Below are 9483 nucleotides of genomic sequence, written 5' to 3' on the forward strand. Positions count from 1 at the left end.
TGTGTAAAATAGGAGAATCCCTTTTTTAAAAAGTATGCTGTCCTTGACTTCCCCAGACATCTCATCCCTCATCCTTCTCTGTGACCCTTCCTGGGGTGAACCTGTCCTTGTAGGGGACACCCCCATGACCCCCCCAGCCTTTGTGCTCCCCAGTTCTTCTGTCTAATCATTCTTCGCTGCAGTGTCAGCCAAGCTGGCCCCTGAGCCACTGTGTGCCCATTTCCTAGGGAAGGGGAGGGAGAAGAAACAGAATATTTATTACAAAGTCAGAAATATATTTATTATATTAGGGATCTCATTTGCATTTGCCTAGGATATGCAAATGAGATGTAAAGGTCAAGTCTACTTCCATCTCATTTGCATAGCTCTGCATCCACTATGCAGTCAACTTTATGTTCCTCTTTTCCCTTTAGTCAATGTTCTTTTAATTTATCCTCAATTCAGCTCTCTCTTGCTTCACCCTCACCCTCAACCCAAGGGGACTGGGAGTGGGAGGAAAATGGGGTGTTCTCGTGCTGGCCCAGGGCCATGGGGTGCTTTGTTCATCCCCACCTCACCCGGGAGACTTGGGAATAGAGGCAGCTACCCCCTCCCCCTTGGTTAACCTCCAAAGCGCTCTGATTAGAAGACCATCCTCTTTGATGGGAGGTGGGGCTGGGCACCTTGCTGAAGCGTTGGTACATGGCCCTTCAGGGTGAAGCTCCAGTTACTATTCTGGCACCTTCACCTCTGGTGATGCCTGTGGGTTGGGCCCCTCCTCTCCCGTCTCTATTCCTCTCTGAACAGCATTCTACCTCCCCTGCCTTAGCCGTACTCCGGGGACCCGTACTGGGTTGGAATGGGTGTGTGTGCCCACCGCGTTAGCCCTCGGGCTCCATCCTCTCTCTTCCCACTGTGGACGCTTGTATTGAGGAACCTCAAGATAATAGGACCCTGCCCCCCTGTCCACACTCAGTCCCAGCCCAGCTGTCCTTCCCCCGTCCCCGCTCTCAGCCATCCAGTTCTTGAGCTTTCTTTCTGATTGGTTTTCTTTTTCTTTGATTAAATGTGAAAGCAAAGCTTCTGGGCTCTGTTTGTCTTTCACTGGGGTAGGGTGGAGGGCTTTGGGAAAGGTTGAGAGTGGGGAGCACAGCATAGATGATTCTGGAATGGAAGCTGGAGTGACATGTCTTGCGTTCTGTGATGTCTTCTGAAATTTCCCGTCTCGCCACTCCACGCTCCCCACCCCCCAGAAGATGCTCTTGCTAAATGCTTGTATCGAGGAGTCTGTGAGCATCCACAGGGGCCAGGGGACTCAGGGACCCCATGGCTAATCCACTCAGCTTCACCTGGAACTTGCTGTGTGGCCTTAGGCAGGTTCCTCTGCTTCTCTGGCCCTCAAGTTCATCCTCTGTAAAGTGTCATGGCCTCTCCCAGGACTAATGCTAGGATTGATTCTAGGTGCTTAACAACAAGGGCCATAGAGAGCTGGTTGAAATGTCACCCCGATGTCACTATGGGTGTGTGGTTGAGGGGTCAGCCTTCCTTTCCACCTGAGTTCCTCAGGGGAGCCCAGAATGCTCACTGAGGATTCTCAGGAGGGGGCTTTGGCTGTTCCCTTCTCCCTGTGATGACCAGGTGTGGAACTGGCCCCCTTCCTTTGACTCCCCCCCAAGCATCCGTTCACACAGGGACGAGAGTGGGGCTAACTTGACTGGTGATTTGGAGGCAGCCATAGGGGTTTATATCACCCACCTGACAGCCCTGATGAGAATTTAGACCTGAATATTAAACACCCCAATTCTGCAATGTCCCTTGACCATTCCCAGCACATAGAATGTTTTCCTGGCCAACTTTTTCTTCTTGGGTCCCCCTGCTTCCCTCCATGTTTCTGGGCCCTCTCCTGCTTTTTTCTCTCAGTTCTGGACAACTTTCTCCCCATCTCCTGGGGCACCCCCAGAAACTCAATATTTCTTTACTATACCTAGCAACTCCACACTTGTAATTCTGTTCTAATCCAGTGGTTCTCAACCCTGGTCTCACATTAAAATTGCCTGTGGGGTTAAAAAATACAATTGCCTGGACCCCAATCCAGAGCAATTAAATCCAAAGTTCAGGAAAGGCTAACAGCTTAGCAACTGAACAACTGAATAACATCTCAGCAACTGAACAACTTTATGATTCATTTCTTTCTCACAACACAACTGATGGAGATTGGGTGGCACTCCTTGCAGTGATTCAGGGATCCAGTCTCTCTAGTCACTGGGCCCTGGATTACTGCAAGTGAAGCTGGGAAATGTAGTCTTTCTTGGTGCTCCAGAAGAGGAAACAGGATCTAACCAGGACATGGGTTTGAGCCCTGGTCCAGGAAGATCCCACATGCTGTGGAGCAACTAAGCCTGTGCGCCACAACTACTGAGCCTGCGCTCTAGAGCCCGCGAGCCACAACTACTGAGCCCATGTGCCACAGCTACTGAAGCCCACGCCCGTGCTCTGCAACAAGAGAAGCCACCGCAAAGAGAAGCCCATGCACCGCAACCAAGAGCAGCCCAGCTCGCTGCAACAAGAGAAAGCGCGTGCGAGCAACGGAGACCCAACACAGCCAAAAATAAATTGAAAAAAAAAAAATTGGAAAAAACCCACAATAAATAAATACATACATACATACATACATACATACATACATGCGTGCAAGCTCCCCAGATGATTCTAATGTGTAGCCAAGTTTGCCAACCACTGCCCATCTATTTTGGACATAACTTTGCGGTGGGGGGAATTTCCTTTCAGTCCCAAACTGGCATCAGTTTTTCCTAATAAAGACAGTTAAATTTCTAAAAGGAATTCTGCCAGTTTTTTTTTAAATCCTTTTTCCCTCTTGGCACAGTAGCATGTGATTAGTAGGGCAGAAAGGATTCTTATCACACTGTAGTTGGGAAGACTGGCCTAGAGGGGCAAGGGCTTTGTCCAATGTCACACAGAAAGTTGTTGGCAGAGCTGGAACCAGGCTCTTGGACTCTTGGCTCCCAGCCAGGCTTCCCTGCCATGCTGCCTTCCAGAGATGGAGGGGGATTGATTAGAAATGGGGGTAGGGTTGTGCTTGGGGAAGGAGGCACTGTTGGAGGAGAAACATGGGCTAAGAAAGGGAACCACAAGGGATCATGTGGGCTCCCTTGCCGTCCCCAGATTCAGCTCCTCAAGAGACCCAGGGGGTTGAGGGCATCACCTTTAGACTTAAGCTCACTGGCCCAGCTCCCTCCAGGCTGGGTTTGGTGGGGACCACAGAGTTCTGGGAGAGACAAGTGCAGGCCATGCCAGCTGGTAAGGAGGGCCATCTAGCTTGTTCCATTGATCTGTTTATCTAGCCTAATTGCCATGATCAGAGTTTTAATTCTTTAGAAACTTCTGTTTTACTATCTAGTAAGGAAAGTTGCCAATTACTCTTTTTTTTTATTTATTATTTTTAAAATAAATTTATTTATTTATTTATATTTTTGGCTGCGTTGGGTCTTCGTTGCTGCGCACAGGCTTTCTCTAGTTGTGGTGAGCGGGGGTTACTGTTCGTTGTGGTGCACGGGCTTCTCATTGTCATGGCTTCTCTTGTTGCGGAGCACCAGCTCCAGGAGCGAGGGCCTCAGTAGTTGTGGCACGTGGGCTCAGTAGTTGTGGCTCTCGGGCTCTAGAGCACAGGCTCAGTAGTCGTGGCGCACTGGCTTAGTTGCTCCACGGCATGTGGGATCAGACCAGAGCTCGAACCCGTGTCCCCTGCATTGGCAGGCTGATTCTCAACCACTGCACCACCAGGGAAGTCCCTGTGGCTGTAACTTTTGCAGTTTGAGGTGTGACAGCAAAGCTGGCACAAATTTTTTTCCTTCTTCACAGTCTCCTGGATAGATTTGTTCTTACACCGTTCGATTTTTTTCTTTCCTTTTTTTTTTTTTTTTTTTTGTTTGTTTTTTGGCCGTGTGGCTTGTGGGATCTTAGTTCCCTGACCAGGGATGGAACGGGGCCCTCCACAGCGAAAGCTCGGATTTCTAACCATTGGACCACCAGGGAATTCCCTTTCTTTCCTCTTGAAGTTGAGCACTTTCACCTTTTCCCTTAAAGGAAGCACGTTACGGCTTCTCTGTGGCAGATCCGAATTGCCAGCATCACTTCTCTGGTGCTTTGGGGCGATTCTGAGTAAAATAATAGTTACTTGAACACAAAGCGCTGTGGTAGCAAGACAGTCGATCTAACTTAGAGGGCTACTAAGTGACTATCAGGTGAAATACGCTGGACAAAGGAATGATGCGTGTCCTGGGCAGGACAGAGTGGGACGGTGAGAGGTTTCATCACTCTGATCAAAATGGCACGCAATTTGGGGACTTCCCTGGTGGCGCAGCAGTTAAGAATCTGCCTGCCAATGCAGGGGACACGGGTTTGAGCCCTGGTCCGGGAAGATCCCACATGCTGTGGAGCAACTAAGCCCGTGTGCCACAACTACTGAAGCCCGTGTGCCTAGAGCCCGCGCACCGCAACGAAGAGTAGCCCCCGCTCGCCGCAACTAAAGAAAACACGGGCACAGCAATGAAGACCCAACTCAGCCAAAAATAAATAAATAAATAAATTTATTTTTTAAAAAAATGGCACGCAATTGGAAACTTGTAAGTTGTTTATTTCTGGAGTTTTCCATTGAATATTTTTGGACAGTGGTTGCCCGTGGGTAACTGAAAGCGCCGATAAGCGGGGACTACTGTATTCATTCAACAATTATCTACTGAGCACCTTTGAACAAGGCGGGGTCCCTACATCCAGAGGCCCAGAGTCTACGGGAGCAGATAGGAAGAGGGTCCTGATCAGGACTCTGTAATGAGAAGCTGTTACGGCAGCACCAAGAAATGGCTCCTCAGTCAGTCCATGGGAGCATCAAAAAGCATTTCCAAGAGGTGCTGATGCCGGAACGAATTCTCAAACATACGGGGATGTTTGCTAAGTGGATGAATAAATGCTTGTTGCACACTGAAAAGGAATTGGTATTTTGGTAATATTTTTGATTTTGAATTTCTTTTTCTACTCCAGAATCCTGGCTATGAGTGTGTGTGCACATGTGTGAGGGGAGGTGGTGGTCGTGGGGATTTTGCTTAAGGCACAGATCACCTAATTCCCCACTACCTTCCGTTTACAAGTTTCCAAGTTAGTAAGGGAGCATCCCTCCCCTTAGTTTGTCATGCTACCTTGGCTTAGGGCCAGACTTAAGATACTCAGACTTGCCGGATTAGAATACTGCCCCTATTTTTGCCTACTGGGGGGCTAAGGTGTGTCCTCATATACTGTACTTAATGCAGAAAATAAAGCTGTGTTCTCCAAAGAGGGACATAAGACTGGGAGGAAACGAGAATATAATAAGCCAACCTCTGAAATGTTATGCTGCCTTTAGCTCTTGTTTCTTCTCTGCTACACAGACTCCTGGGCCAGTGGGTCCACAGCGTCTGTTACCTTGTACACATTAAGACTCCCAAACCCTATTTTCAACTGCTCATGAGACATATCTCCACCTGGATGGACTTCTTAGAGATTTTCCAAGACCCAAATCCACAGTCGCACATGCCTGCTGTTCACTTTCTATGTAACTCTCCAAGAACCCCATGGACCCCCTCGGGACACTGTGGTCATTGCTTATGTGGCTCCCCGCCCTCCATAACCAGGAGTTCCTAGAGGGCAGAGGCCAAGCTTTCTTGTCCTTTGGCACAAGGCTTAGTACAATTATATCAACCAAAAACCATTTCTTTGAACAAATGAATACTATCAGCTGACATCTGTTGACATTTTCTTCCCTTAAAAATTTATGAGTTGGGCAATGGCCTCTGAATTTCTGAACAGGAAAGGGCTTTATAAGATGCAGTGTTATGTCATTTTACATGGAGGAAGTGGACCCTGTGTGTGTAAGTTTTGAACCCTGAAACCGGTTTGGAACAGAGGCTTCATTCTCTTTATCACCACTAACTTAGTCAAACGTCAGCATAAATTCATGATGAAGGATCTAGAAACAACTTAAAGTATGAGCTTTCTGGGACAACACAAAAGGATAAAGGTAAATTTGGCCCAAATTAGACAAACTTTAAACACACACACAAACACTCCCAGCTACAGCCCCACACCTGGGAGGGGTCCCGTCAACTAGAGGGATGTTTCGATCTACTTGTTAATTTCAATAATGACTGTAATCGTTCTGAATAACAGATTGATAGACATTTTCAGGACTCTTGGCATGAGTGAGTTAGAAAATTATTTTAGGCTAAGGAATCAAGGAGAAAAGCTATTGGGAAGTGAGACCGAGCCTGAGGAAGAGTGTATGGAGAGTTGCCAGAAGATGGAGCTGACGATTAAGAGAGTTCATTGAACCCACTTAACCAAGGACATCTTTCAGTTGGTGGGAGTCCAGCCCATGGGAGCAGCCAAATATCCTCGAAAAAGGCCATGCTGGAGCCACAGTGCACTGTGGGAACCAGATGTGCCAGGTGTGAGGCATGAGTGTGCACCTCTGACCACCATCCCCACCTAAGGAGGAGAAAGTGCAGCACCTGGATGTTTATATTTGTATCCTCTCTTATTTCATGTTTGCAAGTCTTGGCACAGTGCCTGACAGTTTCACAAAATCTAAGTGTTTAAGGCTGTTTCCACCCATTTTTTTTAGGGCTTGGTTTTCCTTCCAGAAACAGATCTTCCTCTCTCTGCAGTTTCTCATAAACCTGCCTTTATACTGTGTAGTATTGGTACCCAAGTGTTGGTCTGTAGACCATTTCATCTGTAGCAAGTGAGAAAATTAAGTACAAGAGGGTAGTTTATAATTAAGCTGAATATATCTAATTTTAAGGATTACCCTTTATTCTGATGTGGTGATTGTGAATTTTATTTCGTCACATGCCGGTGTAAGAAACACCCCATTATTTTTCTAACTTGAATAAAACCTTTCCCTGAGTCCCTGCTCACCAGAGTGTATCTCAATCCTGTTTTGGAGGGCTTCTTCCCTTCCCTAGAGTTACATAAAAATCTAAGGGCCTTACATGGTGCCTGGAAAATGGGAGTCAGGGTTTTAGTGCAGACAGAGTGAACAAGGTACCTTGTGCTCTTAAACAATGAGATCCTATGTGAAACAATTTTTATTGCATTGCTGGGCTTGTGGGAAGGGAAATCTCAAAGAGGTCACAAAACAAAAGAAAACAGCCCTCTTAGGCATGGTGAGTGGACAGGAAAGGTGGAGTTGTCCTAAAGGCAAATGCCAATATTAGCATCTTATTTGGTAAGTTAAACATAAAGCCAGGGTCAAGGTAAGATAACCTGAGATTCTGGTAAGCTAGGGACCTGGTCCCAAGTTGGTATCTTTATCCTGGACCTGTCCTGACAGAAGCAAATGCAAATCGTTTCTGGAGGAAGGTATCCTCGATTTCAGCCCCCAGATTTTCTATAGATTCATCCAAACATGAGCTCACAACAAGAGATCACAAAATTCAGAGAAACAGACCACCATGAGCAATAGTCAACATAAACAACAACATATTTATATGTCCAAGGACTTCTGATATTAGGCACAAAATGTAAACTAACAATGTGCGTGTAAATGTTTAATGAAATAAAAGATGGCATTACAAAAATTAACAAGCAACAAGACACTAGAATGGACAGTTAGTTTTGAAGGAGAACCATCCAGAACTTATAGAAATAAAAATACAATGATTAAAACAAAAACTAATTGGAGGGGGTTAACAGCAAATCAAACACAACTGAAAAGAGATGAATGAACCAGAAAGTTGCTCCCCTAAGTATGGTCCTTGGATTAGCAGCAGCATCAGCCTGGGAGCTTGTTAGAAATGCAGCTCTCAGGCCCCATCCAGAACTACTGCATCAGATTTGCAGTTTAACAAGATTCCTTGGTATTTAATAGGCATTTTCAAGTTTAAGAAGTACTAAACTAGAAGATAGAGCTGAAGAAATTATATAGAATGAAGAACAGAGATAAGGAGAAGGGAAATATGAAAGAGAGGGTAAGAGATATGGCAGTTATAAAGATCAGGTCTAAAAAAATTTTATCCTGGTCAATGGAGACATTAAAAAGAATGGAGTATAGGTAAATATTTGAAGAGAATTTTCCAGAACTGATGAAAGGCATGAATCCACAGATGTAAGGATTTACACCAAACAAGAAAAATTTACTCATGGTCAGGAGTAAAACTGAAGAACACCAGTACAAGTAGAAAGCAGTCTGAGAAAAAAGATCACATCACTCAGTCTGACAGCAGACTTCTCAACAACAACACTTACAGCTAGAAGACAAAACAATAGTATTTCCAAAATGCTGAGAGAGAATGGCTGTAAACCTAGAATTGTATACCCAGCAAAACTCTTTCAAGAATTTTGATGAAGTAGAGCTTTTCAGATAAAAACTGACAGAGTTTACCACTAACGTGACTTTTTAAAAAGAAAATCTGAAATGTAAGAATCTAAGTAAACATTGTCTGTGTAAAATAGCAATTAACAATAATGTCTAGTTTGTACCTTCCTACAAAGAAAATTCTAGGCCCAGATGCCTTCACTGACAAAGTCTACCAAACATATGAAAAAGAAATATTACCAGTTCTACACAAACTCTTCCAGAAAATTGAAGAGAAGGGATCACTTCTCAGCTTACCCTGATACCAAAACCAGGCAGAGAACTTAACAAGAAAAGAAAACTACATACCAGTAATGACCAAGTCAAGTTAACCCCGTTGGCTTAATGTTAGAAAATCAAAGAATAGAGTCATATTTGCAGATTAAAAAAGAAAAAACATATAATCATCTCAATAGTTGTTGAAAAATCATTGATAAAATCAACATCAATTTCTGATTTAAAAAAGCTCAGTAAACTAGGACTAGAAGGGAAATTTCTCAACCTGGTAAAGGGTCTCTATGAAAAACATATATATATACTTTTTCAGTTTCTTTTCCATTCTAAGTTATTACAAGATACTGAATATAGTTCCCTGTGCTATATGGTAGGTCCTTGTTGTTTATCTCTTTTCTATGTAGTAGTGCGTATCTGTTAATCCCAAACTCCTAATTTATCCCTCCCCCACTCTTCCCCTTTTGTAACCAAAAGATTGTAGAAAATCTCTCTTCAATAGGCTTCAGTGGATTAGGCTCATAACATCCAATTCTTTGTCTAGGGGTCAATTAGGGAAGGACTATCTTAAAACATTCATATTCCCATCAACACTCTCTTTGGTGTTAAAATATTTCTTTAAAAGAAACTAATGGGAGGATAAAGGGTAGTTTATTATTATAGCTAATATCCCAATTTGGCAAAACAGAACTTTAGCAATGCTGATGTTCCCCTAATTTTTACCTCTCAGCAAGTTCCCAGGCTGGAAACCCTTGCTCTTGGGATGGGTGAGCAGCAGCTTATTGCAATTCTTTTGTTCAAGGGCCTCTCATAGGTACACAAGGTCGCAGAGCCGAAGATGTGGGTGTACAAATATAAAACCAAGG

The sequence above is a fragment of the Eubalaena glacialis genome, chromosome 19 (genome assembly GCF_028564815.1).
Source record: "Eubalaena glacialis isolate mEubGla1 chromosome 19, mEubGla1.1.hap2.+ XY, whole genome shotgun sequence".
NCBI classification, from domain to species: Eukaryota; Metazoa; Chordata; class Mammalia; order Artiodactyla; family Balaenidae; genus Eubalaena; species Eubalaena glacialis.